This window comes from Podarcis filfolensis (assembly GCF_964270895.1).
Source record: "Podarcis filfolensis genome assembly, chromosome: 10".
In the NCBI taxonomy this organism is placed as follows: Eukaryota; Metazoa; Chordata; class Lepidosauria; order Squamata; family Lacertidae; genus Podarcis; species Podarcis filfolensis.
Genome location: NC_139612.1, coordinates 39,226,492 through 39,238,582, shown reverse-complemented (window position 1 = coordinate 39,238,582; position 12,091 = coordinate 39,226,492). Strand labels below are relative to the sequence as shown.

The 12,091-nt window shown below is 39.5% G+C and overlaps 1 protein-coding gene and 1 long non-coding RNA gene across 4 annotated transcripts in view; one reads left to right on the top strand and one right to left on the bottom strand.

Annotated features, from left to right (window-relative positions):
• Nucleotides 1-12,091, bottom strand: part of LOC310743323 — a 183,655-nt gene that overhangs the window by 100,081 nt on the left and 71,483 nt on the right. The gene's annotated exons all lie outside the window — the stretch shown is intronic.
• The window catches only part of DCN (decorin), a 29,979-nt gene continuing 26,215 nt past the window's right edge, over nucleotides 8,328-12,091 (top strand). The window contains exon 1 of the mRNA XM_083573479.1: nucleotides 8,328-8,833. The gene's annotated coding sequence lies outside the window, so the exon portion shown is untranslated. The remainder of the gene's footprint in view (nucleotides 8,834-12,091) is intronic.

Genomic DNA, 12,091 nt, shown 5'->3' with positions numbered 1-12,091 from the left:
TTTGCTTGAACTTTTAAAGTAGTTACCCAAATAGTCATCGTTAATATGTCATTTTCTAATATTTTATAACAGTTTTTATTTTTACTTTTCAAAGCATTGCCTTTTGGCTCCCAGCTTCCATCAGTCCATTCCAGGTAAAAACACACAATACTTGCTCCTCTGTTTTTTGCTCTTTTCTTGGAACCATATGCAATTTCAATCAGAAACAACAAAGAACATTTCTGGAATTAAATTTGGACATATAGAACTTAAGATGATGCATGCAGATGCTATTGCCTTAACCCTGACCCACCCAATTAACTCTTTCAAACAACCAATGGACACTATTTTTATTCAGCAAAGCATCTGGTTACAAAATAAACTTAGATAAGTAAGAATGATTAGCAGTAACTTCAATTTGAAACAGAATGCAATTTACAATGGAAAGACAAGCCAGCTGGATACTTATCCTGACCTCAAATCAGTCACAGAGTATAATCTTAATATATTAATAATCATAATTGAAAAAGATTATAAACAAAAGATTAATAATCTACCATGGCTCAGGAGAACAGCCAGAGTTAAAATTAACATTCTATCACAAATAATATTTTGTTTATTAACATCTCATTGAGACTGAATTACACAACATTACACAATTGGGAAGCGACCATAACAAAATTTATATTACTGAATAATGGTTCTGTGCAGAATGATCCCCCCTTTACCTTCTTGACGTTAATAAAGGATGGATAAATGTACAAAATACTAAACACTATTATAATGATGTAACAAGACTAATTTCTATTAAAAACTGGTACCAACCAGGCAAAGTATTTATAGCAGAACAGGAACATGCTAAGGGAAATTTCACAGATGTGCAATGGTTTAAACCATGGAGTTTACTGCATGATCCCACTAACTTGTAATCTACAAAATCTATTACAGGCCTCCCCCGTTTTACGTGGGGTTTACGTTCCGAGGCACTCCTCACGTTGATGAAATCACGTATAATTGAAACCCATTGAAAAAGCCTGAAAACACTCCATTCATCTCCTGCTCTGCCCCACTCCGCCCCACTTTATGTGCCACAACTGTCCAGAAACCTGTGAGAATGCTCATTGACTTTGCTTACTGATTGTGCTCCCTTTATAGCAGATCACCTGAATACTACAAAAAAAGTTCCAACTTCCATAATGATTCTGTAACCCTACCCTTTGCATATCATTCACATGCTGATCCTAATTACTTCTATCAGTAAGGAGCAGACGGGCACCTTGAGAAAGGAGGTTGCTGCCACTTGGAGAGCCTGCGTAAGCTGCACATCCACACAAAACATATCAAACCTGCACCATTGTTACCCAACTAGCAAAGCACAGATGACCAGCCATATCATTTGCCATGTTTTGCAGTATTGGAAGGCCTTGGTGGGTTGCTTTACGTGGCTGGTTGGTTGAATGTGGATTGGTAGGCTACGGATTGTGTGGATCTTCAGCACAAATTAAAATTAAAAATATATGGACAAAGGATAATCACATAACTGATTCAGACACACACAAAAATTGTAGCCCTAAAATAAATTTGTGTCTACTCTTTTGTGGTTGGGTTCAACAAGTCTATACATTTGGCAATTTCTGTGGCTTTGTGGTTTGAAAGGTACATACTTGTGGATGTAGGTATGGCAGACATGAAAGTAATGTGGTGCAAAACAGACAACAGCCCTGTTCAAACACTGAAAATAATGTGTGTAAGAATTGAAAAATAATTTGCTTAACAGACATCGTTGCTATGAAGGTCTTTGCTAGAACTGTGTTGCAGGATTACATCAACTGTAATGTTGTTTTTATTTACAGGAAGACAGTACTAGGAAATCTTGCAAAACTCAAGTCTGGATTTTTATTTATATTTATTCCGTCCTTGTGGATTTCAAAAAGCCCTTCAGTAGAATCAGCTGGAAGGGTTTCTGGAAATGACTGATCATAGCTGGGTCTATCCCAATACTTTTCTTACTTTGATGGTCAAGCTCAAGGCAGATGGTGAAATGTCCAGCTCTCTGCTGTCAATAACATCTACATGCCATCTCCCCCACCCACCCCCAATGCTATTCAGGATCTTGCTTCTCTGTTTGTTTATGCCTCCAGAGATTTTGATCAAGACATTTATGTTTACCTCAAAACAGATAGCAAATTGTTCAGTCTTCATTATCAACAGTCCGTAGAAAGAGCTTTGAAGAAATGTTTGTTTGCCAATCATTTCACTCTTGATGTCTGTACAGAAAATTGCTTCCAGATCATTTATTTTCAGACGCTTGTAAGACAGCTGACCTTATTGCAAATCTGAAGTAGGTAGATATAAGAGGCAAAGTTTCCATTGAAACCGGGATGGGGAACTTGTGGCCCTCCAGACATCGCTGGACTACAATCGCCACCACCCCTGACTATTAACCATGCTGGCTAGGGTTGGTGAGGGTTGCTGTACAACAATGTCTAGAGGGTCACAGATTCCCCACCATCTTGCCTTAAAATATCATGCTCCACAGATGGAACCTGTGGAACCAGTTCACATAATGTACTCCTAGACAGTGATGAGCAAAGCTCACTAGAAACAAAGATCCCTATTGCAAGCCTCAGGCTGGCAAAGGGTAAGGGATTAACACATTGCAGAAATATAAAGCGAGACGAAATTGTCAGGTTCAGTAAGTCATATATACATCTGCCAAACCCAGGAGCTCCTGAGTCAAATCTGGAGGCTAAAAGACCACCTTATGTTAAAACAAAAAGTTAAGGAAAGATTTGTGATGGATATACCTAGCTGACAGACGAGGAACGAAAGAAGTTCAGATCATCTACTCATAGGCCATTGTAGCTCACGTGAGAGTCCCAAACTACCAATGGATTCATTTGGAAATTAGATAATGGTGGTTGTGAGCAGTAACAAGAAGCATTCCAATTGTTAAAGAGTGTAGGATAAAGGAGGGATGGAGAATCTCTGTTGTTGGACTACAACAACAACTATAATTCCTGGCCATTGATCTTGCTGCCTGGGGCTCATGGGATTTGGAGTCCAAAACAACCAGAGGACGATGTGTACCCCATCCCTGGGATGTTTCTGTACCCACATATATTGTGCTTTTAAAAGGCTTTTGTATAGGAAAGTAGCCACCACGAGGAGAATGTTTTAAATTGCTCCCTGTTGCATCACCTTCCACATGACAGAACATTTGCTTGCAGTCACTTACATGAAAGATGGAGGGATCTTCTACTACAAAGCTCCCATTCTACCCAAAAAGATTTATACAGTGTGGATAATATAACTTAATCTGCACGAGAAGCTGATGCTTGGAACATTTTGAAGGATTTCATACCAATTTCCCCCTTCGAGCCTTGTCTCATATTCTGTTAAACAAATGCAGCAGCAATTTGGATTTAGTTGCAAGCTCCCTACAAGGTATAAGGTGAATCTAGAATGGGAAACTGTCCCTGCCTCAGAAACAAACACCTGCTATTGAGCCGTTTCATAAAGTAGCTATGGAACTGAAGTGTGTGTGTGTGTGTGTGTGTGTGTGTGTGATGAGATGAGCAGATGGAGAAGAGATGAGATTTAAGAATCACTGAGCCGCATCACTAGGTGTTTCACAGAGTTTCGCATTTGCACTAGGGCTACACAATGGATCCCAGCCTTCTCTAAGCAACAGGCTTGACCTCTACTCCAGTCTTCCTCTATTATCCCATTCAGCCACCAATATAAACTAACAAGAGAGTTTCATTTGAGATTAATAGAGCCAAAATTGAACAGAAGAGAGTTTTCTGAGCATTTTTGCTTTCACTCTCATCCAAACTGGGATTCCACTTCTCCCCAGAAAATATCTGGCAAAATGCTCCCCACCCTAATATTGCCACCCAGAAATAACATGAAGACTGGAGAGGTGATTTTTTGCTCATTCCTAATCTAAAGATGGACAAAGAGGGAACTCAGAAGTTATCCACTACAGATTCTAGAATTATCTCAGTGCCACCACCAAGAAGGCCTTGAGTCTCATGCTGATCCCATGTATGGACAGGACAAATAACAAGACCTCTGAGACTAATCTTAAAATCAGGTTCCTATGGAAGCAGGGAGTTTATGAGGTTTAGAAGATGTCTGGTGGACAGAACTCCAATTGGGACACCCCCATCAATGGCTTATCTCTTTCCACACATCAAAATCTGGTATTTATTGTCCGTCAGGTAACATTTAAAAAAAAATCTCTTTGCTCACAACCAGGTGGGAAGAACAAGAGTTAGCAAAATCCACTTTTTTATATAGTGGAGGCAGAATTCTTATAGGAGAGAATTCTTACATCAAACAAGCCCACACAAGTCTTAAACTAAACTAATATGTCCCCAAGCTATACGAATCAAAGTTGTGCAAAGCTTTGTCATAAAGCAATAACACAATTCTATTTTTCCTTGATGAAATAAAATACATTCTTAGAACAAAGTTAGACCTGAAATACAAACCAATTCAGTTTAACTATCCTCAGTGCTTTAATTATAAACACAAGTACATTTTGTGGTCTCATTTTTGAGTAAGAGCTTTTCAGATGTAATTTCACAGGAGAAGCTATAAAAAAGTTTCCAGACAGACTAAACCTTCCCTTTGAGGTCCAAATAATATTTCAGCCAATGTAGAACCTTTCTGCTGTCTCCAGTATTTTTAATGGAAACATTTTGTGCATGTTTTATTGTGTTAACATCAGTAACTTTACTTTCTCAATTTGAAACATTCTTAAGATGCTTCCTGAGGACTTTGAAAGGACTGCAGGAGAAAAATACTACTTGCTTTAGTTAAGACCTGTGAAACAAAATGGAGTGATAACAATTAGTAAAAAGCAACAATGCCTCTCTGTCCTCCCAGCTTCTATTTCATATGGCACATGCACCATTATGAGGCATCTCTTCACTTGCTATAGAAATCACAATGGGCCATGGAGGGAGGAGTAGTTTAAGATAAACAACACATTTTTTAAAAAAGATTATCCTCAGTGCTTTTTTTCTTAAAAAATGTTTAGGGGTACTCTCATTTTCCTACTCTTATTGAAATATTGCCCCTCAATGAGGCCAAACTTAGATTCATAAAATGTATAGGGGTATGTGTACCCCTGCGGGCCCCCAGAAAAAAAGTACTGATTATCCCCCACTTCCCCCAAGGAATTCAGGACAGGAGCGAGTAGCGCTGTGGTCTCAACCACTGAGCCTCTGGGGCTTGCTGATTGGAGGGTTGGCGGTTAGAATCTGCGCAACGGAGTGAGCTCCCGTTTCTCTGTCCCAGCTTCTGCCAACCTAGCAGTTCGAAAGCACACTAGTGCAAGTAGATAAACAGGTACTGTTGCAGCTGGAAGGTAAATGGTGTTTCTGTGCACTCTGGCACTTGTCACGGTGTCCCGTTGCACCAGAAGCGGTTTAGTCATGCTGACCCAGAAAGCTGTCTGCAGAGAAACGCCGGCCTGAAGCAAGCTGAGCACCAAACCCCACAGTCAAGTCTGACTGGCTTTAACCGTCCAGGGGTCCTTTACCCTTTACCTTTATATGATCTCCCTTCTAAATCATCACACGTACTCTATTAGGTGGGTTAGGAGGAGAGATGACTTGTCTCTATAGCCTCCCTGCAAGCTTTGAACTGAGCAGTGCTCTGATATTGGGTCTCCCTGGTCTATCTATGACCAATACTTTAGCCATTTTATCACAATGCAAGCACAAAGTGATATTGCAAAAATATATATAAATATATTTGGAGAATGAACTCGGCCCATGTCCATTTGACCATCAAACAAGGGCTCCCACTTACCTTCATCCCTCCACTCTATGCATTTATTCTTACTCCTACAACCCTGCTCAGACATTTTTCTCTTCCCCCCCATCCTGCATGTAACCCCCTGAAATCAGGCATGATTCTCCAAATAAACACAGTAAAAAAATAAAAATAAAATACAAAGGCAGCCCAAGAAACACAAATGCTTAAAGAAAACCCCACAATATAAGGGTTCAAAAACACACACTTTTCAAAAAAACGTGTTTCCCATCGCTTTAAATCATAGTTTTATTCACTGACAATACATGGAAGAGAAGGTAGATCAAACAACAGTAACTAACGGATAAGAAAATATTATTAGAAAATATATTTTTTTAAGAGAATTTCCTTTGGGGGGCTTTCTCCAAAAGAGTTGGAAAATTCCAGGAACTCTGACAAATATTCCCAGCTTCACCACACACACATAGGCTGGTCAGTTTAAATGCAACTGTGGATTCTAATGTATTGTTGTGAGTTGGGGGGAGTTGAGTAGGCTGTATGTGTTTCTTCTAACTCCTGGATCCAACAAGGATTCAATAGCTGGAATAGCCAAGCCAGCTTCTTGGTAATGGCCCACTAAGTATGGGTCATTAAGGTAACAAAGGAAGTGCCTCTGTGCCAGACAGAAAATGGTTGGGCCCCCTTTCTTCAACTGCCTGTTTGTTAGAAGGACCAAAGCCAGAGTTGAGGTGTTTGAGATGTAGAAGCAAGAAGTAGGCTGGGCAGCTGAGAATTAGAGCCACGCCTGATTTCTGTTGGGATCCAAGGCTGTGGCTATGAAAGAAGCAAGGTTTTATTAGGGTGTTAATGCTATGAGCCCCTCCATCATAGGCAACTATCGAATACTTCTTTATTAACCATCACTGACAGTGTTGCTCTACTTACTAGCGGGAAGGCTAGGGAGTCAATGTCCCAGTTCAGGCACACTTAAAGTGCGCCAAGGGCTCAGTGCTCCAAGGGCTGAGCAAAGTAGGAGGTAGGAAGGATATTTGTTCAAACTCCATTCTTTCCTGGGAAAAGGCCCCATTAAATAGAGAATAACTTGCACATGTAACATAGAAAGTTCAGTTATTTGTGCAAGAATTTTGCTGGAAGATGTTAAAGAGAACCTAAAGGAAAAGTGACAATTGAGGAGGTTCAGAACTGACCCACTGCCTGACCTTCTGTCAATCAAAAGTCTTGCTTCAAACATTTCCGAGCACCAGACATAGCAAGTGACCTGGATTTGAATACCTGAAATTGCTAAGAAGCCATCGCAATGTCAGTGAACCTAAGAGTGGCTCATCTGAATAGGATTAGTTTCTGCTAGACGGTTGAAATGTATAAGGGCAAAAGCAATCATGTACACCACAATGTCTCATCTGAAAGAATTGCCAACTATTGTTCTCAGTGGGTAGCACAAAGGGACTATCAGCTCCCTGGAATGCCTAAATTGACTCAGCTTTGTTAAAAAGATGGATAAGTAATCCTCATAGCACTTCTAAAATATTACTTTAAGTAGCATGCCTTATTTAAAACAACGCCCTTGATTTGAACCCTATACTGCAATCAAGTCGTGCTAAATGTGACTTGTTCTTAAATCCTACCTTTGGTAGGAAGGAATGAGAACAAACTTAATGACTTTTAGGTCTCTGGTGTTCAATCAGGAATACAAAGCAAGTAAGATTTAAAAGTCTCTTACGAGTCTAATAACTTATCTCTCTCCTAAAAAGCCTTTAACTGACACTGCATTTGCACCTGGTTGCAGCCTGAGGGAAGGGAGAAAGTTACAAGTTTAAACATGGCAACTCAAACCCACATATTTTAAGCAGAAAAGGTAAGAACAGAAGGAAGCTCCATGTGTTCATTTGGCATTTGTATCCCAGTCTGATGCAAGTTTGTTTAGAAGTAACTCACACTGAGTTTAATGGGCCTGACTCCAAGGCATACATGGGATTATAGGCTGCTCTAACCACCAGTTACTGTAGGTGACGTCACTAGAGCATATATGTATAACTCCTGTATAGTTTGAGAAGCCACAGTGCAACATCTGTACAAAATGTTTCATGTAACGGTTGCAATCCTGGATCACAAAACAAGTAAAAATGTATTATTAAAAATCTCCCATTTGTATTTTTTATTTCTATTCTGCACTTTTAAAATTGTCAGTATGATACATTTCTGTGTCATACAGAAAAGGTTGCAATCTTATACCCATTTACCTGAAAGCAAGCCTCATTTTACACATTGGGGCTTGCATCTGAATAGACATATACTGGATTACACTGTGCGTTAGTATCTTAATAAAGATACAGACTGCAAGTTCCAGTCCTACTTGTTTTTTTTAAAGTACAAAATCATGGGATTATGTATGCACAGCAAAGGCATGTCTGCTTGCTTACTTTATTCCTATTGTAAACCAAAAGGTACCTGCAGAAATATTTGACTTAAGGCTAACTCATTTATTTTCTCCTGTAAATCTGTGGTTTTGTTTTTTTTACTAACTTTGAGAGATTACTTTCCTTCCACTTCCTTGGGTTTCATACACTACTGTAAACCAGAAGCCTCTCTCGCTCTCTCTAGACATTTTTCTTCCACGAAAGAAAATGATCGCTCAAAGTTAGAAAGCCATCTAACTGAAAATGTGATTTTTAAAGAAAATGACGGAAATAAGAAAAAAAATGGCATCAAGCAAAGCATTCTGTGCTGATCTGTAAAAGCACTTAGGATCCTGAACACATGAAAAAGAAATAAGGGGAAAAAGGGGGCTGATAAAGTTTCTGGCTACAATACAGGAGACATATCATTACCATATGATCTACTGTGGGTGTCAGCTTGGATTCTGTTCATTGAGGGAAACCTTACTTTTTTAACTGTGCTATGGAATAGAAGACGCAGGAGGGTTTTCCACCAAGTGACAGACAACTGAGCAGTAATCTACCCCTCCTCCTTTCCACACCTGCACCTTCTTCTGCCTGGCTTGAATATTTCAGTTTAATTGCATCTCAGCTCTGAGGGCGCCTTTTGCAAATCCCTGGATTAAAAGGTATGGCTTTCAATAACTATCCTGAACTCTGCTCCGGTACAGTAAAACTTCAGTAAAAGCTAGGAGAAACAGGGAGCCTGAAAGAAGTGGCTTTAAAAGAGATGTTTAGTACTGTTATATCTGCATTATTTGGGAGCATTCTAGAGAACTGTGGACGTTTCCTAGCATTCTTTTACATTTGGGGCCATTTCTTTGTATTTTTGTAAGGATTTGTATGTTCCGAGTTTTCCAGCTGTGCATTTTCTTGCTCTAATGCAAAGTTTGAAGTATATGATGTTGTAGGAGGAAAACAGAAACTTCATGTTTTGTAGTTTGAAAACCAGAAGGTTTGTTTTAAGTTAAAGGGGTGGTGGAGGAATGTTTTGCCCAGAGTAGCAGACATCTTTCTAAACACTGCAGAGTGGTATATTGCATATGTAAACAGCGATTGCATATTTAAGACAAGAAGTTTCTTGACTGGAAAAACTAAAGATAAACAAGCAGGCATTCCATACAGTTTTAAAATGGAAATAAACATGCTTTCAAAATCTTGAATGTGCCCTGTAGAATGTTCTTTACCTCATCTGTTCTAAGAAAAGTATTTGCTATGAAAAGAAATGCAGTATATTAGTTGCTGTTGAAGTAGATGAAACTGAGATAGAGCTTTAGTTCTCTTTTTAGAAAAGTCCTTATTCTCTCCATTTTCTAAATGGTATAGACATCTTTTTATTCTGCAAACTAGTTATGCCAAACATTCAGTCCTAGGACTCTGGATCAACTGATTTATGGATCAGGCTGTGTAAGATTTGAACTCCTAGAAAGAAATACCGCAGCATAATTCAGTATAGAATTAAATCACCCCACCCATCCCCAGCTTCAATATAATATATATGCATCATCTTACAATCCTTCTCCCCATATGGTTTGTTTATTTTGCTGTTTGTCTGTATATCTTTTTTCTGGCTATTCTGGGGTTTTTATTTACATGCCTTTTACAATTGTCTGTTAGTTGATCCGATAAAAGAATCACTATAACCTCAAGCCTTATTTGCTGTTCTCAGAAATAACTGTTTGAACTAATACATGGCACAGTTCTATGCATGTTTACTCAAAGGAAGTCTCACAAGGTTCAATAGGGCTTTCTCTCTGCAGCTGCAGAATAGTTGTGGAAGGAATACTCCAGCAATTACTGAAGGATAAGGCCCATTGTTAGTTGGCAGACACAGAGTTTTTTTCATTTATTTTAGGCTGCTATGTTCATCAGATTTATTTAAGTTCCTTTGAAGTTCCTTTGAACTTCAGTTCCTTTGAGATCTTTCAGAATATCATTGTTAATCAGGGGTTTTTAAAAATGCCTTTTACATTATGTGGGTCATCACTTGTGACATAAGTGACATAAGCAAAGGATGTGCCTCTTTTGTAAATCATCTTTCAACAATGACTTACCGTACATGGAATTACCACAACATTCTTCATGTGCCAGTTATGCCCCTAAAGTGAGAATCCTAATGGCCGATAGGATCAATTGATTATTTACCAAAAAATATTACAGGTTTCATAAACGAAACAAAACCCTTACAGACTTCATTCTAGACTCTAATTTAAGGCACAGAAATATTTTCAAAAAATCGTAACATTTTAGCAACAGGAGAATAAGAGCTCATATAAACCATCCTTTTGCCTGATTAACTGGGAGAAGAAATAAAATACCATTTATGTTATTTTATGTTTCACATTTGGATTTGCTAGAACATTTGTCCCTTATGATACTCCTCAGGATTAGATAATTAATCTATTAATCTGGAAACATGCCAAGGTCTTTTAACTTCAAGTAGAGTTAATAGACTTCGAGACCTGTGTGCCAGTGTGGTGAAGTATCATTCTAAAGTGTTGGGTTGAATCAGGGAGGCATGGGTCCACATTTTTGCTCACTGGGTGACTCTGAGCCAGTTAATATCTCTCAGCCTAACCTCCCTCCCTCACAAGGCTATCATGAGAATAAAATATATTGGGGGGGTGGGGAGGGTATATATGATATGGAAACCAGAACTCCTTTGAGGAAGGTTAAGGTCAAAATAAAACCAAGTTCATTGCTTCATTGTGTTGTGCTTTAATTCACACGCACCTACATAGAAAAATAAAAATACCACCCAAATGACTTCAGTAGTAAAGTTCAGTACTAAAAATTCTGCTCCCATTCTCACTACAAAGAGATCTACAAACCTGCAACCATCTTACAGAACTTCTGCTACAGTAGCTTTGTCATCCTCATTCTCATAATGGCAAACTGAAAAGATTTTGTCCTGGTTCATGCTGGGAGAAAGAGCCTACAGTTAGCTATGATCTGTGGGGATGCACAGTGGAATATCATTACTGCTTGTTCTCCATGAAGTTGTAAGAGCCTTCCAATAGAGGCCTTATAACTTGGGGCATGGTGCCTTACTAGTAGGGTTACCACCTTTGTTTTGGCAAAATACAGGACAGGATGAGGACAAGATTGATGGGTGAAGTCCCCCCACACCTGGTGCTGAAATGACTTCAGCACAATCCATTACATTGCAGCCTAACAGGACAACCCCTCTGGGATTTGTCACATGCACATGGATGTGTAAATATGTCTGTGCTTTGCTACCCAGAGCTTAAATTCATGACCTTTAACACACATACACTACTGTATGTAGGCTGGGGCAAAAAAATAAGCAAATGGGGTGGGCATATTCTGATGAGGAGTATGTTAAATTTCTGAAAGAGAGAGAAAATATTAGGGGGTGGGGAGCAAGCCTTCTGGGGAGCTACTTCTCCTCCACCCTCCTCTCTCAAATATCATGCAGATAATTATGTTCAGAACTGGGGCTTCTAGTCTACACTGACCAAACCCACTCAGACCCTCTTGTTCCCTGAGAAACAAGGCCTGGCACTCCCAGGCTGCAGCTCTGTGGAAGACCGCCTCAACCCACCCTGGAGCTGAAGGGAATTGGAAGCAGCAACATGAAAGCCTTGGCCCATTGTTTGCTCATCCTTGGGGGCGGGATGAGAGAGGGAGCGATGAGAAAAAAAGAAAGGAAAGAAGCAAGAGCCGGTTTCTCCATCCAAGCCAGCAATGCCTTCCCTGTAGGAACGGAGGCAGTCATTTGGAGAGGGTCCCCAACTTGGCCAAGAAAGAGCAAGAACAAGAGAGCAGGACAGACATGCAGGAAATACAGGACAAACGATGTCCTGTATTGAATCAACACAGGATATTAAATTGTGCATTAAAACATGGGGCAATCCTGTATTATA